The sequence below is a fragment of the Pteronotus mesoamericanus genome, unplaced genomic scaffold (assembly GCF_021234165.1).
Source record: "Pteronotus mesoamericanus isolate MK-2021 breed Mesoamerican mustached bat unplaced genomic scaffold, CSHL_Meso_final contig_94, whole genome shotgun sequence".
Classification (NCBI taxonomy): domain Eukaryota; kingdom Metazoa; phylum Chordata; class Mammalia; order Chiroptera; family Mormoopidae; genus Pteronotus; species Pteronotus mesoamericanus.
Window position 1 is genome coordinate 9,168,654 of NW_026555285.1, and position 27,021 is coordinate 9,195,674.

The 27,021-nt window shown below is 43.3% G+C and overlaps 1 pseudogene; it reads left to right on the top strand.

Annotated features, from left to right (window-relative positions):
- The first annotated feature begins 5,633 nt into the window (after positions 1–5,633).
- LOC129081023 (kxDL motif-containing protein 1-like) lies at positions 5,634–6,186 on the top strand (annotated as a pseudogene).
- Positions 6,187–27,021: the final 20,835 nt, after the last annotated feature.

Sequence of the window (27,021 nt, forward strand, 5' to 3'; positions counted from 1 at the left end):
GTCATGTACAGAAATACAATTGAGTTTTGTATATTATTCTTGTATCCTTGCAGGTTTGCTGAACTCGCTTATTAATTCTAATAAGGCAAGTTAAAACAATACAAAGCTCACTCTTCTTACTAAGTTCAGCCATTTTTCTCAAATAAATGCTCCCAATTGCTGTAAGTCTTTAGTTAATTTTCAGAGTTTTGAAAAAGTTGATTCTGACTTTATTTATTTATTTATTTTTGCCTATACTGTTATTACTTTTATGGAGGGGAGAATTTTCAGAGGTCCTTACCCAACCATTTTTGTTGCTATCACTCCCTCTTAAAAGAGTTTCTTGTACCTCCTTTTCCTCAGCTGTATTATTATCTTTCCATAGTTTTGGAGATGATTAATAAAGCACTGTGGTTAAGTACATAAAACTACCTGGCCCTAGTAGATACTCAAGAAAGCTGTCACTAGAGAAAGCAGAGGTAGCAGTGACTGGGCTGTGGCTGCCTAACCTTGAACATGAAAGCACAACAGTGCAATCCTAAAATCACTGAGCTTATATCCAGATAGCCACCCTCTAACTTCAGCCCAGCTTATGTCCAGTTCCTCATACAGCAAATTCTCCCTTTCATTCCTGTCTCCTTGTCAAAGTTTCACTACTTTTTCAAGCTGTGCTGCCTGTGTCTGTTCTCTGTTCAGTGACAATGTGCTAATTACAGATATGTCACCTCTCTAGGTAACTGAGGGTATGAACCTAGTTGTGCTCACAGGTCTGAGTGAGGTTGATAAATCCAGAAGGCAACCATAGACACCTTAGGCCATGGTAGACTTGGGGGAGGCAGAAAAACAGTTCCCTCTAACCAGAATACTCCACCCACCTCCACTTTAGGCCAGCCTTGGCTAGGAAGACTTCTGTGGCTTACGAATGATTCTAGGGAGATTAACCCCTGAGTCTACATGGTGTGTGGTATCAACCAGTAGAGCAGCTGAGTAGTCACAATGCACCTTGGCACTGAACAGCACCTTTTCCTAGCTACATGGGCCCTCCATGCACACTCACATCATCTCAGCCTCACTGCATCTCAGCCTCACCACATTCCTGAGGGTCAATTGGTTAGCAGGCCACCCAAGACCTTCAGGGATGTGCTGTTCTCCCAGGGCCTCTCCTGGTGCTCCACCTGTGCTCCACAATCTAGTCAGCCACAACTCCTGACCAACTCACATCTGCTGTCCCCTTTGCTGAAAGCGCCCTCCTTCGCCATCCGTCACCTGCTCATCACTCAGTCCAGGCCCAACTCATGTCAACTTTGTGAGAATCTTTTTTGCTACTTCTTTGCCTCATAAATTTACTCACCAATTCAACAAATATTTGTTGAGCACCTGCTATGTTTCAAACACTATCCTGTGCTGGGGATACAACAATGGACTTGCTCTTATGGAACATATATTCTAGTGACTGGCACCAAAAAGTAAGCAGAAAATACAGAGGTAGGGATAAACTCTGAGAAGAAAAATAAAAAAGGGTGAGGGTTGGGTTCGGGGTATCATTTTAATAAGGTACACAAGGAAGCTTCTATGATAAGACAACAATTGAGCAGAAACCTTAAGGAAGTAAGGTCATGGGCTGCACAAATACTAAGAAGAACATTCCAGCCAGAGAGAACAGCAAGTGCAAAGGCCCTGAGTTAGAAGTATGTTTCATAAGCTTAATAAACAGTCAGGTCAGTAAGGCTGGATTAAAGCAAACGAGGGGGAGAATGCCAGATGACAAGACCAGAGAGATAGCAGACCAAGTGGGGCTTTATAAATCAAGGTTAGAATTCTGGATTTTATATGATGTAAGTTCTCAGCAGAAGCATGACATATTCCAAATTGCATTTCAAAAGATTCTCTCAGGCACCATGTTGACAATAGACTGTGAAAGGCCAAGATGGAATCAGACAGACCAGTTAGGAGGTTATTGCAATAATTCAGACACACTAAGATGGTGCCAGGGACCAGGGGGAACAGTGGAGGTGCTAAGAAAGGGCTGGAATATCAATATATTCGGAAGGTGACAACAGGGTTACATGTGGGTTACACGTGGGATGGGTTACACGTGGGATGTGAAAGAAAGATAAGATGACTCTGAGACATTTGGCCTGCAAAACTGAGAACACACAATGGTCATTTATAGAGATGGGGAAGCCAGGCAGATGAAGGCACCCACCTCGTGCCTCCAAGGCCACGCTCCTCCCACACAACTGCAATTTACCCTTTGACACTCCATGGCTGTGGACTGCAGGCCTTTGACATCTCCAGCTAAGATCCTCTTCCCTCGAGTCACACTGTATATACTGGGGACTAGCAGAAGTTGTCCAGATCCCAGTGGTTGACAAGAGGCAAGGCCCTGACCCCCATGTGAGCAGATTCTGAACTAAGGCACCGATAAGTTCAAGTAGGGCTGGCACAGGAGGAGGAAAGGGTACCAGAGCCACAGTTTCCCACCTTGTCTGCACTTTGACATGCCATAGGAGCTCTTCTCCAGGTTGTACTCCAGGCCAATTCATCAGAACGCCTGTGAGTAGAAGGCAGGTGTTCATTTTTTTAGTTTCCCAGCAGATCCCAACGCCAGGCCAAGGTCAAGAGCCAATTCCTAAGATCAAGTGCTTCTTAAGTGTCTTCTGGTGTTTGCTGGTTCTAGCGTGCTTAGCAAGGGATTAGGCAGTCAGGGATCAGAAACACCTCTGTCCTTACGAAGTCGAAGTCGGGTGGACCAGACATGGGCTGCCTAGCATTCTTCTGTTTAGAACTGAAACCAAATCAAACTCTCTAAGAAGGCATTGCAAGACTACCGACCTCACTCCACACCTCCACCCCCTGCCCTGCTTTGAAAGTGAGCATGTTTCAAAGAGTTTGTTTTTTTTTCCCCCTATGCAATCTGGCCAACTCTGTCCAGGAATGCCTCCAGGCAAGGCAACCAGTGTGTGGAATGCGGCAGAGGCAGCAGAGCTCAGGGCTGAGCCCGGTGTCAGGTGTTCATTTCCCACCTGGGCACTGGGACTGATGGGATGGTGGCCAGGACCCAGAGGAGAGTGAGAGAATGGAGGATTCCCCACGGCATATTGACTTGGAAACAGGTCAAATTTCAGTTCCAAACCCAGGAGCCGGAGAGACCTGCCCCCTTCCATGAATGCCCCTTAGTCAGCCATTGCCCCGCTGGCCAGCCAGCAGACAGACGAGCCATTCATTGCACAGAAGCTCTGTTCCAGGCCTGCGGGTGGCCGGGACCCCTCCCCCATCACCCAGTTCCCCAGACACTCCTGTGGACAGAACCCAAATAACTCGATTAAGGTAAGATGAAATGAGAAACGTTTGCTCCTGAAAATTGCTAACATCTGTCCTGGCTTTTTTGTAACTACGGAAAGGGAATGCCCGAGGAGTCTGGGTGTGGGAACAGAAGCTACTCCTTCTACACTCACCTCTCCAGCCATCTACGGGAGGCTGAGGGGTCTGTGACACAGGGTCTGAGGAGACAGTGAGGACCTAATCGTCAGGCCAACCTGGATGCAAACCTTGACTCCACATGACTGCTTAGGAGCTCTTAAGGTGGTTGTTTGACCTCTCTCAACTTCAGTTTCCTCAAAGGCTTGTCAGGAGGATTAAACCGGTGATGTGAGCAGACGCTGACACATGAAGGTATTCCATTAGGTTGAGTCTCCCTCCAGGTTCCCTCACCTGCCTGGCAAACCCATGATTTGACAGACTCAGTTAAAGCCAAGACAGTCTCTCCTTCCCATGCCCCAAAGACCTCTTTTCTGTGGGTTCAGGGTAGGGGAGTGAAAGGCCATGTTATGGACTAAAGTTTGTGTCCCTCCACCAATTCATATGTTCAATTCCTATCCCCAGTGAGCATATTTGGAGATAGGGCCTTTGTAAGGTCATTAGTGTCCTTATAAAATAGACCTCAGAGAACTCTCGCACACCTACCTCCCATGTGAAGACACAGCAAGAAGATGGCCATCGATGAACCTGGGAGCAGGCTCTCACCAGGCACCGCATTCCCCCAGCACTCTGATCTTGACTTTCCAACCTCTAGACCTCTGAGAAATAAGTGTTTGTTTATTAGCCTCCAGTGTATGGTATTTTTGTCATAGCAGTCCAAAGAGACTAAGACAGACCAAAGTCTGTCCTCATGGAGAAAGCCCTCTGCACATGCCTGGGACAGGTGTGGCTTCAGAGTCCTGTCAGGTGAATGACTTTGAAGAGCAGTGCCAGGTGAGGTTGTTGACTGGTTGACCTGGGACCAATCCCAGAAAGAGATCATTGCAATGCCGTTTCACAGAGGATGACATAATGTCTGGAGAAACATCAAATGACGTTACAATTACCCCTTACTTGTCCAAGTCAACAAAAAGTTGGGAAAGGAGCAAAGGGCGCTTTCTGAGATCTTCCATGTCTTCAAGGAGACATGTCTTAATACGACTGTGGCTTCCTCGTCCTTCCTAGCAGAGTTCATATAGGGTCCCTGTAGTGGATTAAAGATGACAACAATGCTTTGTCATGCTCTCATCAAGAGGCTCATTCCTGAGCCTGAGCTGGTACAAGGATGCTTACCCAACAGAAAGTGGTAGAAACAATTCTCTATTAAGCCGTAAGAGGTTTTAGCACTTTTGGGAGCTGTTTGCCTCCATCTACGAAGCCCAGTTCCTCTGCCAGAAATTCCACATGGAGACATCATGTAGGGACCATGTGGGAAGTGGAGGCCTTGCGATGACATGGAGGGGCCAACTGTCCTCAGACTTGAGAAGACTCTGGGCGACTCCAGCCTCAGGGTCATCTGACTGCAATTGCCTGACAGGCACCAAGTGAGACGGGCTCAGGGACTGTCTAGCTGAGCTAAGGCAACCCACCGAACCATGGAGGCAATAAATACTCCCTGTTCTAAGTCAGTAAGTTTAGGGGTGGTGTTTCATGCAGCAACTGATACCTGAAAAAGTCCCTGGTGCTATTCTTAGGTAACTTTCTCCTGCGTCCATCTAAAATTCTCCGACCCCTCCATCTCTTCCCCAACCAGGGTCTTGTGAAGTTCTTACCACAGAGCCCCTCATGGCACACCCATTTCTTTAGTTCACCTCAGACATGCTCTGTGCCACACAGTGTGTAAGTGCAGAGGCCACAGGGAATTGGACAGACATCAGGAGCCTGTGTCTTGGTCATTGTAGACAGGTTAAACACAAACGAGCCCTCCTACTCCTCTTTCATCCTATACCATGTACCTGGGTCCTCCTCTCTTTCTGACTCTCAGAATCACCATCTGTCCTTGTCGCTCACTCCCCTGCATTTTCCTCACTCTCGGTCGAGGGTCCACCTCTAGACAGGCACAGTCCTCACAGTCCTGAACATGGATGTGGCCTCCTCAATTCCCTCCACAGTCCGCTGCTTCAGAGCCACACTGTGGGGTGGACTCGAGCTTCGTTCTCATCGGGGCTTCCTGACAGACCCGTCCTCCTTCCTCTCCTCCGCAGGCACTGAGGCTGCTCCTTCCCCATGCACCCCCCAGATAGGAGCCCCAATCTCCAAGATAAATGGGAAGATATTAGAAGCTCTCATTACAGAGGGTGCCATCCTGGAAGCATGAGCAAGGCTGCCAGATGTGTAGGTAGCAGAGAAGGAAGATGGACCCTCTGGGCTCAGCCTTGAAGGCCTTCTGCAGCCGCATTCCTGAGACTGGTGAATGTGGACGATGTCAGTGCCACCATCCTAGCCCAGAAGAACAGGCTGGGCCATTTTCAGACCAACGAGATGCTGGGGAACTTGGACAACCTACCGAGAGCCCGCCTGCAACAGATGACTAAGTGTGTCCTTTACCACATGAGGACCTTGATGGAGATGGCGCATCTTCCGCAGGATCATGACACTGAAAGGGAAGCTGGCCAAGCAGCAGCCGAAGGCATCCCTCCTGGAAGATGAGGATGAAGACCTCATGTTGCCCAGCACCCTAACTGCCATTGCCATCTTGGAGGAGAGCTCAGGTTCCTGTGACATCAGCACAGACACTATCTCCCCTCCCTCAGCTCCAGCTTTGAGGACCTGTCCCACATCTAGCCTGACTCCCCTGCCATCTATGGCTGCAGCCAGGTGGATGACAAGGAGGTACTGGGTGAGCAGCCCTGCTCCCCGGAGCTCAGAGCGGTCACAGGGCAGTGGCGGCACTCTCCAGGTGTCTGACGTGGCCCTTGCCTTGAGGGTCAGCTTTGCCACCCTATTCTCTCATCTGGGGTGTCCTGGAGGACAAGGCTCCCTCCCAGGGGTGTGAAAATCCGAGGGTCTGTCATTCCTGCTGCTTCCTCACCAGGGACCTCTCTCTCCACGGACCATCTGCCACGCCAGGGGATATGCAGCCAGCTGGAGTCATTGGCTGGGCACAAGGAAGCTCTTCCAGAACCAGGCCTGAGGTCTGCTCTGAACAACACTTACAGGTTCCCAGAGACCAAGGCCAGACGTCCCTTGCCCCCGGTACCCCAGGCAGAACCCCACTGAGGTAGACAAGCACTATCATGTCTGAGGTCACCCAAGCCCACTCCTGCACCTACTAATTCTGGTCTCCTTGCCCCTTCCTCCAACAAAAATAGTAAATACTTCTCTGATCGGTATCTCACAGAGGTTTCTGAAACAGTTGTGGGAAGCTCAAGAAGAAGCTGCCTATCTACTCAGCCCCAAGCATGATAAGGCCCATGTTTCTCTGACCAGGGCCTCCATGAAGCAAGCTGAGCCACCTTGGAAAACAGAATATTTTTGTACCTGATGTTTACAGATGCTGTTGGGAAGTTATCAATAAAAAGACTCCATTACTAAAAGGAAAAAAGAAATAAAATTCTTATTCCAAACCGGGACTTATACCCAGAAAGAAAATCCAGTAACACTCTCCAAAAGAGAACTGTGAGGCCACTTCACTTGACTTGGCACCTACCCTATGTCCTGCCCTGCTTTGAGGGCAAGTGTGGCTTATAGATATTTCATGGAAAATTCCAAACATATACAAAAGCAGAGAGATATGTACTTTAAACCCCCAAGGACCATCACTCAGGGCTCACAGCAAATCTTGTTTTCTGTCACCGCACCGACTCTCCCCCAACACTGGCACCAGGAGAAAGTTCCCAGGTTAGACCAAAGTCAGGCTGGCCTGAGTTGCTATTGAAATGCTCAACTCCAGATTGGTTTGAGGTTGGTTTCACTGCACACATTGTCCAGAGCATTGAGGTCCCCATGGCAAAAGTTCTGTTCAACTATTTGGGGGTCTGCAATCATTTGAAGGCAGCTATTCCAGCAACCTGGACTCCTGTCAAAATAAAACCCCAGCCCTGGCTGGTGTGGCTCTGCTGGCTGGAGAGTTGTTCCATAACCAAAAGGTTGTGGGTTTGATTCCCGGTCAGAACACATGCCTAAGTTGTGGATTCCCTGATCCTGGTGCAGTCTGGGCATGTTTGAGAGGCAACTGGTCGATGTTTCTCTCTCAAATAGATTTTTCTCTCTCTTCCTTTCTCTTTCCCATCCTTTCTCTCTAAAAGCAATGAAAACATGTCCTTGGGTGAGGACAAAAAAAAGAAAGAAAAAAAAAGCTAAAAAAACCCAGATGTCACAGAGACCCTGTGAGAAGCCTTTTAGTTTGAAAAATGAAAGGAAGGAAAATCTGATCTGAGGAACCTGCTGGGGAAAAAGTTTTTATTTCCCAAGCAAGTCAGAGTGAGCAGGAGAGCAAAGAGCCAGAAGCGCCAGGGCTCCTGGTTGGTGGTCTCCAAAATGCCTTAGAGGCCTCCGGGCCTGCTAGGGTTAAGCTGTCGCCTTCAAGAGTCCCCAGCTACAGTGCAAGGGTTTCTTTATAAATGAGCTGCTGCTGTAGAAAGTGGAGAACAAGGCCATGAGGTAATGAACTGAGAATGGAGTGAGGGGAGGCGAATGTCTGGGGCCCCTGTGGGGAGGCGGGGGTGCTGGTCAGCTTCGAGGTTACCCTGCCTCCTTCTGGGCCTGAGTTGAGCCTCCCTCAGTGTCTGGGCCCAGGATGCCACACTGGAGGGGAAGGTGGAGAGAAAGGCCTTCCCTGGCACAGCCAAAGCGCTCCCACGCGGTGAGCCTCTCTGCTTTGCTGCTTCCGCTCAAACCCCACCCAGGAAGAGGGAAGAAAAGACTCCGGTCAGAGATCAGTCAGGCAGGAATCTCCTTAAGGGGGAAGAAGGAAATTTTAACCTGTTTTCTTCCTGAGTAAGGCAGTGAAAAAGAAGGTTGTTCTGAAGGATGGGGACACACTAGGTTTTGGGAACACGATGTGCCCTTGATCAGGGCTTACAGGGCAGGGGGTTAGGAAGCAATGACCCTTTGGCACAGGCAAGACTTTCAAGCAGCTATTCCAGGGATCAGTGTCTCACTGGGTGCCAGGCCAGGTTGGGAGGTCACCCCACCCATGGAGGGACATAGGATTGGGCCTTGGGAGACCACCCCAGACTGCCCAATAAACCCCCACTTGCTGGGTCCAGCTCATTCCATTGCTGCCACAGGGGCCCTGGGGACTTGAACAGAAGCCCGTGCCTGCCAACAGAGGGGACTTTGTTTCTTGGACTGAGCTGGGCTTTTTTTCTCCTCTCTCTGTATGGGAGTACAGGGCTACTGAGAGAGTTTAGGTTATTGTTACTTCCAGCTTGGCAAAAATGTAAATGTGAGAGTTCACAGTGATGGAAAATAGATGGCAGCCACCGCCCACTGCTCAGACCCAGGCCGGCAGCTCCCACAACGAGCAGTGGCAGAAACTGCACACGGAGGCCAGAAGCGAGGAACTGCCCACTGAGGGGCTACCCCCAGCTTGGGGAGGAGGTGCGACCTGGAGACAGTTGCTACTGCAGCATCTGGGCTCCCCACTGTGCCCTCCTTGACACCCAGCTACGGGGCCTGCCCTAGCCTGATCTGCTAACTGCTTGTCTCCCTTCCCCAGATGAATGCCCTCTCTGTTTCTCAAGCTTTCAGGGTGTTTTACTTAATCTTCATGAAAACAAGTTCATTCATTCATTCACTCTTTCATTCATTCAGCAATATATATTGATATATTGGGGTCTTGGGTTAGAAAGGAAGAAGGGCAGATGTGCAGCAAGAAGCCCCTGGAAAAGACATAAAATAAATAACTACAAGAGAAATGAGCAAGCTGTAGCAACAATAATAATAGCCACTAATTATTAAGAACTCATGATGTGCTGGGCATGTAGAAGCTCACTATCCTCCCAATTCCACTGCCAGAGGACTCTTACCATCCCAATTTTACAGCGAGGGCTAAGTAACATGGCCAAGGCCACACCATTGGTAAGTAGAGCTGAGGCAGCCGCCTCAGAAATGCCCGAAGGCTGCTCCCCCAGAGGCAGACCCAGTTTTCAGAGGTGTGGGGCAGCTGGTCAGCTGTGGATGGTAGTCAGAGCTGCAAAGCAGAAATACGCTGGGTGCAAAAGCCCATGGTGGAGACCAGGGAGCTCCTCTGGGGTCAGGTGGTGTGCAGAGCCCTGGCCTTTTCTGCAGGATCAAAGGCTAGTCCTCCCAGGCTTTAGGGAGAAGCAAACACTGCTGACTTTGTTTCCACCCTCACACTGCCCCAGTCACACCGGGTCCTCAACCCCATCCTGCTGGGCAGGGGCCCAAGGATCCAGCAAGTCAGGATCTGGTTGCCTGTAAGGACCAGTCCCAACCAGGTGCTTCCAGAAGTGACTTAGGCAGTATGACCAATGTGTGCATAGCCAGTGCCCTAGAGGAAAGGGAGAAAGAGTTGGGACAGGGAGTCAAATAGTCTGACCTGGATTCCACTCACCAACTGCACAAAGTTGATTAAGTCACTTGCTGTCAGTGATCAAATAAATGGTCAGAGCAAGTGAGGATGAGGCCAAGGTTTCCAGCCTGACATGTGGTGCTCCAGCAGCAAGGGACACAGGCAGGGGCCCTCCATTTGAAGAAGTGCCGGCCAGGGCTGGAGCTCTCCACTGGAGGCATCTGCCCAGCCTGGGAGATGAGTGTGGTCCAGGAGTTGAGTGATAATTAAACAGGAGTCCCATTTGAATCCAAAAGGAGAAGTTCATCATTTGGTTTTGCATGTTAGACAAGTGAAATTAGGAGAGGGTGACCCAATATCTCAAAAGAGCAACTCTCCAGGGACAGAACCACAAAACAAAGTCCAGCATAGTAACCCAGGTCAACAGCCGTGAAAAACGAAGGAAGTCTGAGGCCAGGAGGAGGTGAGACAGTGCTTCCCCAGTCACTAATCCCCAGACCCCTTGCCAGGACCTGGCAACAGCTATGAGGCACCGTGTGAAGCTGTGGCTTGTGGCGCTGCCCCCTCTTCCACACTGAGCTGAGGCTCAGCTAGAGGACTTGGCCCACAGTTCTTTAGAGACTTTGGTGAGAGCTTGTTCCTCTTTCTCATAAGCTCTTGTCTTGCTTGACAAACCAAACCATAAACCATGGCTTTCTCAGTCACGGAGTCCCTTGTGAGTCATCTCCACAAACCACTTTAGAATCCAAGTGCTAGAAGATGTTCCTTTGGGCAGAAGTGACTGCTCAGTAATGACAAACTCCAGTGGAAAAATATCCCCAAGAATCTGGGCTTCTGTTGACAACCATGCTGGAGAAAATCAAGTGGTGAGGCAGGCAGTGGCAAGCCAAGTGTGTACAGGAGTGTGTGTGCTGGTTCCCTCCTCCACTTACAGGGACTGGGTGAGGTTGTCCATGGAGGAGGCTTCCAGCCCTCAGCCCTCTTCATCCAGCCACCCCAGTTGTATTCTTCCATGCACCCCTCCCGTCTCTCCCATAGCAGATGCCCTCGGTCAGCCCTTGGATCTAGAGTGTACACACCGACAGTGAGGATTCCCTCTCAAGACTGGCCCAAGAAAACCAGGCAAGAGGCCCATGCAAGCTCTGGAAGCAGCTCAGGGCAGCTGGGCAGAGTCTTCCCGTACCTGGCATGTGGCCCAGAAGTGCAGGCACAGTTTCCAGTGAGCACATCTCCTTGTCCCTCCAGTTTTTTCATCCTGTGAGGTGGGGAGCAGTCAGAGGAGGGCAGAGCAGCTTTTCTCTAAAACAAGATCCCAAATAAGCGTCCCAAATGTTGCTGGTTGCAATGCCATATGTACGGTGTATGTGTGTGTCTGTTTGTATCTGGTTCTTTCTCTCTCTCTCTTTCTCTCTCCTTCTCTCTCTCTCTCTCTCTCTCTCTCTCTCTCTCTCTCTCTCTCTGTCTGTCACACACACACACACATACACACTGAGACCCAATTAAGCACCAAGAGCGAAACAAGTACTCATTCAATGAGCCTTTGCTTAGGCAAATACTACGCTGTGGCAGAAAAGGTTTTCTGTATTTACTCAAAGTTTTCTTCTGAAGTCTCACCTCTGGTTGTGAAGAGGACATCTTACAGTTATGTTACATCAAAGTTATACCAAGAAAATTCATATTTGTAAGGGAGACTCGGTTGGCCTGCCAGATCTCTGCTATGATAACATAACCATCATCGCCTCACCAGGATGGGATGGAAACAGGTTGCCCAAGGTAGGACACTAGGCACAAGTCAGTCACCCAACACCTCGGAGATGGAGAGAAAGAGATGCCCCTAGGTGATCAGGTAAGGACCAAAGGCCAACAGTGAAGAACCTTTTTTAGCCTCCCTATTCCGTGTTCTTTTATGTGATGGTCAAGAGGAGACACAGAAGGGCCTCAGAAAAACATTTTATTATACTGACAGGTCTTAGAGAGAGGGGTCACTGCACACAGGCTTGTAGGGAAGCACCTGTGTGGGTCAGGAGGCAGAAGATAGGTGCGAAGAGAGAGCTTACGCCATCGCCTTTATTGGAATTTCCATGGCAAGGCAAGGCAGGGCAGGGTAAACAGCTGAACATGGCTAGTTTGAATCATTCTGTGGGCTCTAATACAAACAATATCCTTCCCCTTGACTCTGAGTGTCTTAGTGATCAGGGAGGTGGGTAGCCCCTAGGACTTTTCCAGATAGCATGAATATTTGGTAGGGATAATTACCTTGGGCTGACCCATCTGAAATCATCAATGGAACTCAAAACTGAACCCATCCTAAAGCACCTGACCCAACATCCTCCCTTCTACTTGCACTTCACGTTATGGTATTTGAGCTTTTATGAGGCTGACTCAATGACTCCAGGTGGTGTCAAAATGTCATTTAAGGATTGTTGCTCTCTGTGCACCTGGCCCCAGGGAGACCTCAGAAAGCATGGCCAAAACAGCAATACCACATGGCCCAAGGCTACCGCATCTCAGGAGGAAACCCTGTCCCAGCAGGTCAATGTTGAGATGCTACACCAATGCATCAGGCCTCCAGACCATGGGAGGGAAGCCCACTCACCCAGTCCAACATAAACTAAAAGCAAATGGCAAGAAGGAGCATGAAGAGGAGCATCTAGGACACACTCTAGCTTATTCACTAGGTCGTCACCAAATCCAAATAAGCACATCAAGGCAAGTCTGGAGCCATCGCCCAGGATGATCTCAGGGGAGCTGAGCTGTGTTGGACGGAACGTTGAATGATGAGAAACAAGCCAGGTTTCCTGGCCATCCCCGGGTCTTCTTTACAACCACACCTGCCACCTGTCCTTTCAGCCTGAGGGTGATGAGGCCCCATGGTGAAACTGGGGGAATGCCTACAAGGGCAAACTTATTTATAATGGACCCTGGAGCAGATAATTTTCAACATCGCCATATGAAATTATTTTCATTAATAATAGTGAAATAAAATTAAAACAATAGCAAGAAAAAGACAGCAGACAGAATTGAACTTTATATATGTTATTCTGCCAGTCAGAATTCTTTAATAAAAAATACAGTAAATATATAAAACAAAATATCAAAAATTATGAATTGATATCTTTTAATTACACTAATTTATTTTTAAAAGTGGGGATACACATGAAGAAATGCTTGTAAAGAATGAACTCCACAAGCTTTGGAGAATGACCACACCTGGACAGACAGAACTGAAGCAAATCAAGTTCATTGTAGCTATCCTTTGTTTCCGATCTCCTGTTTCAACACAGGAAGATGTAGTACCCCAGGAGCTGGAGAAATAGACTACACAAAAGCACGCTCCAACAATTCTGAATTGTCACCCTTACAAACAAACTAACTTGAAACAAGTCATGTAACTGATTCTTGGGTATCCTGGGTGCCTGTGTCACTGGAGGGTTTCCAGCTTACTTCCTGTAGAATGCAATGTCTATTAAAATAAAAATGTGTAGCCTCAAGGCATACACACACACACACACACACATATACATATATATACACACACATATATATAATATATATCATTATGAGATATCAGTAACAGCAGCAATATTTAGAACTTAAACTAATAAATAATTTGTGGGGGAAAGAGTACTTTATTACACACATTATTTAGAATTACTGGTACATACCGATAATAAAAAGCTGAGTTAATAGACAAATAGATCAATGGAACAGAATAGAGAGCCCAGAAACAAAACCACATAAATACAGTCAAAGGCAAAAGAGCAAAGGCAACACAATAGAGCAAAGATAGTCTTTTCAACAAATGGTGTTGGAAGATCTGGACTTTCACATGCAAAATAATGAATCTAGACACAGGCATTAGGACCCTTCACATGAATTAACTTAAAAAGGATCACAGACCTAAATGTAAAATGCAAAACTATAAAACTCCTAGAAGATAACATAGGAGAAAACCTAGATGACCTTGGGTTTGGCAATAACATTTTGGATACAATACCAAAGGCACAATCCATGAAGGAAAGAATTAATAAGCCAAACTTCGTTAAAGTTAAAAACTTCTAGTCTGTGAAATGCAATTTTTTTTAATTTTTATTTTTACATCATGTTTATTCTATTACAGTTGTCTCAGTTTTTCCCCCTTTGCCCTCCTCCACCCATCCCGACTCCCACAGTCAATTCCCACTCTGTTGTCCATGCCCATGGGCCATTCATAGATGTTCTTTGTCTGGTCCCTTCTTTTTTCCACCATAGTCCTCCTTCCCCATCCCCTCTGGTCATTTTCAGTCTGCTCCATATTTCCATGCCTGTGGTTTACCCTGTTTGTTAGTTTATTTTGGTGAATAGATTCCACTTATAGGTGAGATCATATGGTGTTTGTCTTTCACCAACTGGCTTATTTCACTTAGCATAATATTCTCAAGTTCCATCCATGTTGTTGCAAAAGGTAGGAGTTCCTCCTTTTTTTCTTTTTCTTTTTTAAATGCAGATTGATTTTATTTATTTATTTTTTTAATGTCAAGATCCATTATAAAATATTTAAAAATTTAAATCCACTAAAAATCTCAGCAATTAAAACAACATGACACCTGCACAGAAATAATCAAGTAGATCACTGAAATAAAATGAGGATTCTAGAAACAAACATATATATATCTAACGATATAATATATGATTAAATTGATATTTCACATCAATGGGGAAAGTAAGGCTAATTCAACAAATAAGGTGCATGGACCAGATTTCTTGAAGTAAAACATATATAGAGCCCTATTTGACATATTAGACAAAAAATATTCGGGTGAGTTAAAAATCAATATATAATATCTAAGGAGTTTTGGGAAAAAATAAAAAATGATATTTCTCTTACCCTGAAGTAAAATATTCAAATCCAGAAGCTATAAAGTATAATACTGACAATATGACTATATTAAACCTTTAGGGCTATATAGTAATGTACATATCAAAAAAGTTAAAGGACAAGTAATAGAATAGGGAAGTATTTGTAACATCTAAAAAAGGGTTAATAGTTTTTGGGGGGTTTTTTTTAGGGAAAAAAATTCTACAAACCTTTAATCAAAAGATGGATAAAGAATACCAAAAAGTCATTTAAAACTTTTTAAAATTAATAGAAATAGGCAAGAAATATGCAAAAACAGGTTTAGTTTCAACAAATAATAAAGTAACGATTAAAATAACACATCATTGTCACACATTAATAAGTGTTATAAATATTGGTAATATCAAGTATTGGTGACTGTGAAAGGAACTGGGTATTCAAAGACTTCTTTCCTTCATCATCTTCTTAAACAGTCCCTTTAGCATATCTTGCAGTGCTGGTTTGGTGGAGATATATTCTTTTAGCCTTCTTTTGTATGGGGAAACTCCTTATTTTGCCTTCCATTTTCATTGAGAGCCTTGCTAAGTAGAGCAGTCTTGGTTGCAGGCCTTTGCTTTTGATGACTTGGAACATTTCTTGCCATTCCCTTCTGGCATGGAGTGTTTCTGTTGAGAAGTCAGCTCCTAGCCATACTGGGGCTCCCTTATGTTACTACCTCTTTCTCCCTCGCTGCCTTTAGGATTCTCTGTCTTTGATATTTGCCATTTTAATGGTGCTGTGTCTTGGAGTGGGCCTCTTGAATGGGACCATGTGTGCTTTCCGGATTGTGTGACTTTTTCTCTCCTATTAGGGAAGTTTTTCATCATTTCTTTTTCAACAGATTCTCTATCTCTTCCTCCTCTTCTTCGCCTTCTGGCATCCCTATTATACAGCTATTATTATGTTTCAAGTTGTCCTGTATTTCCCTCAACACTTCTTCATTCTTTTTGAGTCCTATTTCATTTTCTTGCTCTTTCTAGGATCTTTTTTCTACCTCATCCTCCAGCTCGCTGATTCATTCTTCTGCTTCTAGTCTGCTGTTGATTCCTTCTACTGTATTCTTCAATTTAGAAACTGTATTCTTCATTTCCTCTTGTCTCTTATTGATAGTTTTGATGTCCTTTTTCATCTGATATAGTTTGCAGTAAGTTCCTCGTAGTTTCCCTGTAATTTTTGGTAATTCTCTCTGAGCTCACTGAGTTGATTGAGCTTCCTTAAAACCATTGTTTTAACCTTAGTATCTGATAGTTTATTTGCCTGTATTTAATTTACTTATCTTCCTGGGGATTCCTCCTTTCCCTTTGATTTGGGGGTGTTTCATTGTCTTCCCATTATTTGTGAGACTCTTCTTTTCTGCTTCTGCTTCTTAAAATGATCTGTCTTGATTTCCTGACTTTGTGGTTGAACTTCTGTGGTAAGAGAGTGCTGTTTTTTCTTTCTGGATCTGCCTCTGATGATATCAGATGTTGACCCTGTCTGACAGGCAGTCTGTTCAAGACTTCCAAGAATCTATTGTCTGTGGCTGTTTCCTTCAGTTGTTAATCTAGTCACTCTGCACTCAGCAGTCAGGCTTAGACATGACAGGGCAGAGTAGAGTCCCTCCTGGGGCCAGGGTTATTGGGTCCTCTCAAACTGCTGCCACTCAGGGGTATGGTCTGCCTGAGCCAGATGGCTGCTGCGGTCTGGCAGAGGAGTCAGCACCAGGATCCTCTTGGCTATTCTTTCAGTTCTCTCCCCAAAGCCTCCTTCCCCAGTCTCTACTCTGGCGTCTCTGGCCCACTCTGCCCTCGCCTTTGCCAGAGCCCAGGGTAAGTGACTGCAAATTAAAATTATGTGTTGGCCCTTTAAAAGGCTCTTTGCATCTCCAGCCGCTTATCTCTGGCAGAGAGCAACCCTGCTGATTTTGCAGCTGGCTGTTGTCTGTGTACTTTTTGGGTTTTGGTGCTGTAGGCTGGAGATACTTGCTTATGGTTTAGACCCTACTCTTCTCATGGAGATCCATCTGGCCTTTTCAATACCCTTCTGGTGCTGCCACCCATGGGTGACCTACCCACTTTCTCGAGCCTCTACTGCACTCCTTGACAGTCAGGTTGTGCTAAAGCTGATTCTTCTGTCTGTCCAAGTTTATAAGGCTCCTCTCTTGCTATTGTTCAGTTGTTTGTTCCAGGTGATTTCTCCCCAATTTAGTTGTAATTCCAGATTGGTCCTGGGAGGAGGTCAGTGTGACTTCCATTCACTTCTCCACCATCTTGATTTTTTTGAAACGCAATGTTAAGAGAATGAGAAGACATGCCACAGACTGGGAGAAAATATGTGCAAAAGATATACCTGACAAAGGACCCTTATTTTAAATATACAAAGAACTCTTAAAATTCAACACTAAGAAAACAAACAACCCTATTTAAAAAGGAGGTCAAAAACCTTAACGGACTCCTCATAAAGAAGATATACAGTTGGCATATACTCATAAGAAATATGGTCCATATCATACATCATCAGAGAAATGCAAATTGAAACAATGGAATACCACTATATACCTATTAGAATGGCCAAGATCCAGAACTCCAACAACACCAAATGCTTACAGAGATGTGAAGTAAAAGGAACCCTCACTCATTGCTGGTGGGAATGATACATGGTACAGCCACTTTGGGAGACAGTTTAGCAATTTCTTACAAAACTGAACATAATCTTACCATAAGATCCAGCAATCATACTTCTTGATACTTAATCAAATGAGGTAAAAACTTATGTTCACACAAAAACCTGCACACAGATGCTTATAGCAAGTTTATCTATGTTTATAGCAATTTATTTGTAATTGCCAAAACTTGGAAGCAATCAAGATGTCCTTCAGTAGGTGAATGGATAAATAATTGTGGTACATCCAGACAATACTATACACACACACACATACATATTTATATTTTTTAAATTCTCACCAAAGATATGTTTTGGTGTTGATTTTAGAGAGAGAAAGCAAGAGAGAGATCGATGTGAGAAAAACATTTATAGCGTGTCTCCCATACACACCTTGACTGGAAATCAAACTCACAACATTTTTGGTGCACAGGACAACAGTCCACCCAATTAAGCCATCCAGCCAGGGCAGACAGGCAATAGAATACTATTCAACAATAACAAGTGTGGACTATAAAGCCATAAAATGACATGAAAGAAACTTAAATGACTATTGCTAAATGAAAGAAGCCAATCTGAAAAGGCTATATATGGTATGATTCCAACTACCTGACATTCTAGAAAAATCAAACTATGGAGACAGTGTGATCACTGGTTGCCAAAGGCAGGGATGAATACACAGGACACATAGGGTTATTAGGGAATTGAAATACTCTGTATGATACTATAATAATAGATTCATGTCATACATTTGCCTGAACCTATAGAACATATAACCCCAAGAGTGAGCCCTAATGTAAACTATGGATTTTGGGTCTGATAATGTTGTGTCCACATATGTTCATCTTTTGTAAGAAATGTACCCTCTGCTGGGGGATATTGCTGATAGAGAAGATTATGCCTGTGGGGAGCAAGGGTATATGGGAAATCTCTGTACCTTCCTCCACTGTTGCTGTGAGCCCAAGCTACTCTAAAAATAATAAAGTCTTCTTTTAAAAGATAAAAAAGAAAGAAGAGCCACTTTCAGTCAGTTTTATTCTTGTTTTTAAATTCTCTTGGCACAGTGCTCTTGCTTATTGCCTGCCTCCCAGTTAGGCTGATTCACCACCCTCTCTTCGTATGGTTTTGTGTACCTGCCCTCAAATTTTGTAGAATCTGCTGAAGTCTGTTTACACTTATTGTTAGAAACTATTCAATTTTTGTAGTGTGGCTTGCAGAGAAGCTCAGGCACAATAAGTCCTTTCAAGAGTCTACCACAAGAAGTTCTTTCCTTTGTAATGGCCCTCCAGAAGGAGTCAGGGAGATATTTTAAAAGAGAAATGTCAATGGTTTTGATGACTACTTAAGAAGGTCCCTGCGTGACCAAAACAACAACAACAACAAAATTTTAAATCAAACAACAAATTAGGGAAATTACTTTCCCTATTGATGACAGGCCAGAGACCAATGTACTTAAATGTAAAGAACTCATGCAAATTGACTGATGATAATAACCACTGATGCTTCAACAAGAGTATAGGCAAAAGACATGAGCAGAATAATCAGATTTCCTTACCATCCTGAGGGAGAGTGTTTTACTCCACAGACTCTCAAACCAATGCCACTGCCACTTAAAAGTGAAATGCTTTTTCAATCACATTTTTAAGATCATACAAGTGTGTACTGTGACAAACCACTTTCATATTCTGCCACTGGAAGAATAAATATCTTTATATCAATCCTTGACTATATTGCAAATATTTTCCAGGTTGTTCTTTCCCATTTAATGTTTTTTATCGTATTTGGTCACTTCACTCTAAGGATTCAAAATGATATTCCCTCTAGTGGAAATCTATTCTCCTTACCACAGCTGCAATAAGAGCCTCCCCAAGCTCCAGCCTCAGCAGTGCCCAGTATGTTTGGGTGGGTGTGAGATTTGAGAGTCTCCTGAAACATGCATTTCCTGTGTTCTGCCAGCCATTGGCAAGATTGCTCTGGCCTGTGGGATATGAACAACATGGACCAGAGAAGCCGTTCACCTGACTCTGGCTCCAAAGCTGGCCCCATTTTGCTGGTCAGGGTCTTTTCCTGAAATATTATGAATGCCACAGTTTATTTTAACAGAGGGTTCCACTAGAGACTTTCATCATTACTAACAGAAAAAAAAAATCAATTACCTAAGAAACCTCTGAAATTGTAGCCTTATGACAAAATGTCTCAGCTCTGTACTATATAATAGCACATTCAGTGGTTTGCTAGCTTAAATTTTAAAACCTCTCAGCAGTGACTGATAAGGTAAGTAAGAAAAGTATCTTGGAAAATCCTACAAAACCATCAGATGTTTTAGCCTACAGGAAAAAGGAATAAGGAAGTAAAAGACCTTATTATTGTAAGCTATTGGAGCCTCACAATCAGAAGCACAGCTCACTTCTGTTTAAAGGAGTTCCATTTTACCTGCTTCAGGATATGATGGGAACCTGACAGCACAAGATTCCGAAGAAACAGACTGCCTGTCACCATAGCTAAGGATGAATCTCACCTTTCAGTCCCAGGGCTGACCTCTGTCTCACAGCTCAAGTCCAGCATTTCTTTCCATGGGTAGAGCAGCAACTAAGGGCCTCAGTCCTACAAAAGCAGCCCCAGTCAGACATAAGCAGGTGAGAAGAACTTTGGGGACCAGAGGCTCTTGAAAATTCTGGTGGCTATGCCTTTGGAAGGATGCATTTGGAATATGAATATGTATAACAAGCCTTCCCTCTCTGAGAGCTTTTAGGACTTTCCTATTCAACCTTGTAATTATAAAATTGTAAATGTTTAGGTTTGCATTTTTTTTCCATTGTTCCTGCTCAACACTCAACAGACTCTTTCATTCCAAAGACTTGTTGGTGTTCTTCAATTTGGGAAAAATTTTTTTCTAAGGCAGCCAGAAAAAGAAAGACTAATCTATAAAGGAAATCCTGTTAGATTATTATTGGATTTGGCAGAAACCCTACAAACTAGGAGAGAGTAGAGTAAAATATTCAAACTACTAAAAAAGAGAGATTGCCAGCCAAGAATAATATATCCAGAAAAGTTATCCTTCAGGTATGAAAGAGAAATAAAGACTTTCTCAGACATGCAGAAGCTGAGGGAAGGGAGGTCTACCACCAAAAGACCTTCATTACAGGAAATACTCAAGGGGATTATTTTACCTGAAACAAAAAACAAAAAGATATAAAAACTATGAGTAAGATTACTAATAGACATACAGAAGCAGAATATTACAACCCTTTTTCAGAATACAGTATTATACACAAATATATCATAAAGGATAAAGGAGGCAAACATTAAAAAAGAGAGAAGACAATAATAGCTACTGCAATTTGGAAATGAACTCACAGCATAAATAAGGATAATTTGTGACAAAAACAACAAAAAGGGATGGGGGAAGTGTCTGAATTTGCAAAGGAGAATGGACATAAGATGCATTCTGAAGAAAAAGGACTACTATAAATTTTTAAGTATGTTTTTAATTATAATAATATCTAACAGTAAAAATAAATTCTTTAAATAACAAATTTTTAAAATCCCTTTATACGTAAAGCTAAAGCCCACAGTTCCATTTCATCTTCAGGCCTAATTCTACTTGGGTTCAGGACACCCATACACACCCCCCAACCCATTTAGGATATACTCTCTCAAAGGGTTTCCTTACTTTCTTTCCTCCTTTCTTTCCTTCCTTTCTTCCTTTTTTTTTTGTTGTTGTTTAATGGCTTTTTGTATCTGTTTAGAAAGTTTTTCCTACACCAAAGACAGAAACACATTTTCCTATGTTTCTTCTAAATATTTTTATGACTTTGTTTGGACATTTATATCTTTAAACAAGTTGGAATTTACATACATGTACATAATGTAAGGTAGAGGCTCAGCTTTATTTTTATCTCTATGAATGACCAATTAGTCCAACTGTGTTTATTACTGCACCTATCCTTTCCCAAAGACTTGAAGTGCCATTTTGTCTTGCAACAAATTCCCGTATATATTCCCCTGGTTCAGAGCTCTATTTGGTCCCTGGTTCTGAGCTCTATTTAGTTTTATTGATCTACTTAACTATTTCTATAACAATGTCACACTTTTAATTACCATACTTAAAATATATATCCAAAGAGGTTTAGAAAAGATCCTTCTTATTCTTTGGCTATTCCTTTTTTTTTTTTTTTAATGGGTAATACATGGCCATGGTATAAAACTCAACGAGTGTAGTATAAAGTCAATTTGTTTCTCTAACTGTTGTTCCCCAGCCCTTCTACCCAGAAGCTCTTATGTTTTTCCAGAAATATGCTAGGCTTGTATCAGCATATAATACACACTGTAGATCCTTTCAATCAGTATATATCACATTGCCTTACACTTTTTTTTTTTACATTTCATTATATGGAAATACCATTATTTATTCATTTAGTCCCTTCTTCATCCACAGTGATGGGCCTCTCTTCACTAAGCATTCCTTCCCCAATTATTATAAATGTGGGTCACAGATCTTCCTATTTTAATCAAAGATGGAGTTTACATTTCTGTTTCTCATTCTCCTTGCTGTCTGGGGCTGATGTTGAGAAGAAAGGAGACAGAATTTCATTACTCAGCCATCTGAGACCTGGAAACTAGCCTCCCTTTGACTTTGAATATTCTTATGCATTTACTTTTCCGCAGGAAGTTTAAGATCTGTTTTATAAACAGCATGAAAAATTCTGTTGGAGTCAGAATGCATTTTGTTAGAGCTATAGAATATGTGGACCTTTCCATCCATGAACATATTTTCTACTATTTCTTCATTTCCTCCTCTCTACTCTCCCATTGGATATCCTATAGAAAGGTTTGAATCTGTCAAACAACTCCCTCAACCACATTTTTCATATTTTATTTATATTTCCTTTAGTATCTTCTTCTGAGAAAACCCTTTCAAATCAAACTTCTGCCTTAGTAGCTCTCAAACTTGACTGCATACTGGAGTCAATGTGCACATTGCTTTATAGCTGAAGAGTTTTAAAAGCCACTGATGCCTGGACCCATCCCCCCGAAAGTCTGGTTTAATTGGTATGGTGTGCAACCTGGGTACTGGAAGTTTTTGAATCTCTCCCTGGTGATTCTAATATGCAGCAAAATTTTAAAAACCATGCCTCTAGCTCACCAATTCAATCTTCAGCTCTGTTCATTTAGCTCATTTCTTAAGGATTTTTTAATAGCAAAATTGAATTCCAGCAAATTCTAACCTGTGTGTCTCTTCTAGCAATCTTTTTTCCAATGGGTGAGCTAAATTCATAAATCTAAGAATATTAATTATATTTAGTTCAAAATAGTCTTCTCTCCCAGCTATTTACTATTTACTTGTATTCATGTCAAGATTGTTGGTTTTTGTTTGTTTGTTTGTTTGTTTGGATATTAATTCTATTTCCTCAGAAGTTAGTCCTCCTATTTGTGGGAGTATAGTTCACTTTCATACTGTCATTTTTCCTCAAATATAGGGTGATTCTTGGTTTTGAGACGTGAGCCATGCAGGAAGTGCAGGAAGCTTAGCTTCTGGTCCAGGGACCTCCCTGCTCCTAACAATGAGACCCAAGGCAGCACCCTCCTTTTGCAGTCCAGGAACCAGAGCCCGGGGTCTCATACATCACAACTTCCACTCAGCCTCACATGGGATGGTTACTCTCTTCTGCTCTCTCTAGAAATCTATGGTTACCACAGCTTCTTCTCTACTTTTCTTTAGTCTCTGGAGCCATTCCCAAGAAGATGCTGACCATTTCCGGAACTCAGAACTGATCAAGGAAGGTGCTCTGAAGAAGCAGCAGGAGAGCTGATCTTCAAAGAGTAGGAGAGAGACAGAACATAAAGGCAGGGAGAGGAGAGGAGAAGGTGGAAAAGGGGAGGGAAGAGTGAGAATATCAGGATACAGAAGGAACCTGGACAAGTGCCCTGAGCGTGGCAAGAGCTTGGTGTTTGTGGAATTAGGTCATTAGGTTATGCAGCCTCAGGTGATGTGGCTGGAGCAATCGAGCCAGGTCAAAGTGGTAGGTACGCAGTTAGGTTGGTGGGGCCAGGTCATACAGAATCCTGGAGGTTGTGCCAGAGAGTTCAGTTTATGCTAAATGCAATGGGAAGCACTGAAGGCTTTTAATCAGAAGAAACATACAAACTGATTGTAGGGTTGTTGTTTTTTTTTAATCACTGGCTTCTGCATGCAAAGGAACTGAAGCGGAGCATCAGAGGGAGTTGGGGGAGCAGGGAGGAAGATAGAGCCATGATCCAGGTGAAAGATGAGGTGGCCAGGATGCAGGCTGCTGTGCGGTAGAAAAGGAGGGGTGGGGGCTCAAGATGCGTTTCAGAGGTAGGCCTAACTGAACTTGATTATGAATTAGGTGTAGAGGCTGAGAGAAAGGGAGGAATCCAGGATAACATCTAGGTTTTTGGCTTGAGCAAACGGATGAATAGCAGGAACATTTCCTAGGATGACTAAAATGGATGGGGGATTAGTTTCAGGTGGGAAATTAAGAGTTCCATTTTTTTGGTGGGGGGGAGGCAGAGACAAATGTATTTAAAAAGTAAATAAATTTAAAAAAAAAGAGTTCCATTTTGGACATGTTATGTTTGAATTGTCTGTGATACAGGTAAGTGAAGATGTCAAAAGTGTGATCTAAGCACCCAAATAGGTACAGTAGTGAATTATAAATCATTGAAAAATTATTGAGTCCATACTGATAATAAATTAATAAGGAAGGAAAGAAATGAAGGAGAGATGGGGAGAGGGAGGAGGAGGGAGAGAGTGGGAAGACAAGGGGAAAAGGAGGACTCTAATAGCAGAATGTCAAGAGTTGACAGGTCAATGTGGAGGGAGCGCTGGAGAGTAAAAGTGTAATTTTCTAACCATAGCGGTAGAGGCTGAGTCAGGAAGAGTCATCAATGGATGCTAAACCTAGAGGCAAATTTTGATGAGGAATGAAAATTCTGTATGGTCTTAAAGTATCTCTGACAAACCACGTTGTTCCAAGGAAAAGGAAAACTTACGGTAATTACACAGTGGAGAAATCAGATAGCACCTTGACAAGGTTTAAAATTAAAATTAACATCACCAATGAGAAACACTGTGTGCTTTCCAGATGTGATACTCTGAGAAGGACACAAGTTAACCTGGGTAGTATTCCAGCCAAGTAAAAACAACCTGAACCTAATTATGAGGAAACATCAGGGGGGAAAAAAGAGGAATATTCTTTTTTAAAAGAGAAGGGGAAACTATATTCTTCAAAAATGTCAGTGTCATAAAAGACAAAGAAAGGCTATGAAAATATTCTAATTATAGAGGGGCAAAGAGACATGACAATTAAATGCAGTATCTGACCCCAGACTACATCCTGCAATGAAGGTGACAAAAAGCAAAGCACATTTTTGAGTTAACTGACAAAACTGGAATGTGAATTGTTAAATGTACTGATACTGATAACAGTAGTGAGGTTATGTAACAAAATACATTTCATGCTAAAAAAAACTGAAGTATTTAGGAGTCAAGGGCCATGCTGTATGTAACTTTCTCTCAAGTGGTTCAGGAAAAAAATATACAGATATAGAGAGATGATATAGATATAGATAGATATAGATATAGATAGACATATGTTACACACACAGATACACAGAGAGAGAAAGATATAGCAAATGAAATAAAAAGTTCACATTAGATGAATCTTGGTAAAACTATAGTGTTATTTTTATTTTTGCAAGCTTCCTATAAGTTTGAAATTATCTCCAAATAAAAAGGGTTGTTTCTTTTAACAATATGCAACGTAGTATATGAGTCTGGAGCTCCAAGGAAAGAACTGGACTACTGACAGAAATGTAGGAGCCATCAGAACATAGATGTTGTTTGAAGTCATTAGAATAAGTGAGCTAGTGGAGGAGAAGATCAAAGATGAAAAGACAGGACCAAGACCATATCCAGGGAACAACACGTTCAAGGATCAGGCAAAGAAGAACCATCCAAGATGACAAAGGAGGAGGTGTGTGGAGGAAAACCAGAATGGTGGGGTGTCATGAAAATCAAGGGAAGATAGTGTTGTGAGAAAAATGAGGGACTAACTCTAATCAAAATTACTGAGAAGTTGCCTAAGATGCAGGCAGAGATATGACCACTGGATTAGCAAGATGGAGATCATGAGAGATGTTATAAAAAGCAGTTTCAATGGATTCATTGTGAAAGTAACCAGATTATAGTGGATTCCAGAGTCAACAAAAAGCAAAGAAGTAGAGGCAGCATATACAGATAACTCTCATAAAATATTGCTATAAAAGAAAAAGAGAAACAGTGTCCAATTTTTTTATCACTCCAACATTACCTACAATTATATTCCAATAACTTCCTCAATTTATTGATCTGGTAATAGCACCCTCTCTTTTAGCACAGTTATGAATTTGTTATTTTTAACAGCTTTTCTCATTTCTATGGAATTTTGGGGCAGAAGGGAAGGTTGGCAAGTGTCTTCAACCCACCATCTTGAACCAGAAATCTATGTTACTTTGCATATACTGTATCATTAAATTCTCTCCCACAGTCTTGTGAGGACAATATTATCATCCCTATGAAAGAAAGACCCAGAGGGATAAAGAACCCAAGGCCACACAGCTGAGCAGTGACACAGTTGGGATTCACACCCAAATTTGTTGGATTTCAAAGCCAACCATTTTCATCCCACAATCTAGTGTATGAAATGGCACATTCTATGTCATAGTGGTAAGCAGTAGAAATTTAGAGTTTTAAAAACTCTATGCCTCATATATTTGACTAATTTTATTATCTTCAACTTTTTGGTCTATTTTCCCTACATCGATAAAGTTCCTCTTCAGTATTTCAGCTTTTTTTCCTCAGTTATATTGAAAGGAAACAAGAAGAGCAGGATCGTATTGTGGAAAGGTCATGGAGGTGAATAAACATGGATTCAAGTCCTAGTTCTAATGAGGCCTGGAGAAATCCTTAAAATTTCACCCTATAAAGTGGAATTAGGGTTATTATTAACAATAGCACCAATATAAGGAAAGGTTTTGTCACTCAGGAGAAATTACTCAAATAGAGGCATTCCCTACAAAATAACTTCCTGAGTAACTTGCCCCTTGCAGAATGCCTTTTGGCTTTTAATGTCAAAACTTTAGAGAACAGGCATACCCTGAGCACCAGAGGAGCCGTGCTCCCAACTTTCCGTGCACCAGAGCATCAGCACCACCCACACCCTGGGGAGATCCACTAGCCCCAGACTCGCAGTGGCACTGCCCTGCCATGCTTATGCTCTGCACTATTGTAGAGGAGCAGTGGCTAGTCTGGTCTCACAGCGCAGAATTTTTTGGAAGACTTTTTTTTTAAAGGGTGTTTTGTTTTGTTTTTAAAGATTTTATTTATCTATTTTTAGACAGAGGGGAAGGGAGGAAGGGAGGGAGAAATAGAGGGGGAGAAACGTCAATGTGTGGTTGCTTCTCGCACACCCCCTACTGCGGACTTAGTCTACAATCTAGGCATTTGCCCTGACTGGGAATCAAACCAACCACCCTTTGGTTTGCAGGCTGGCACTCAATCCACTGAACCACACCAGCCAGGGCTAGAAGACTTTTGAGGAGGTCTTGGCAGGCTCTGGGAAAAATTGAGTTGTGTGGCTCTTGCGCAGAGCCATTTTTCCCTCACACACCCATCCAGCTCAATGTTTCACTGCATAGTCCTCCCATCACATGACCAAATATTAGTCAGTTTGGGCCTAATGAA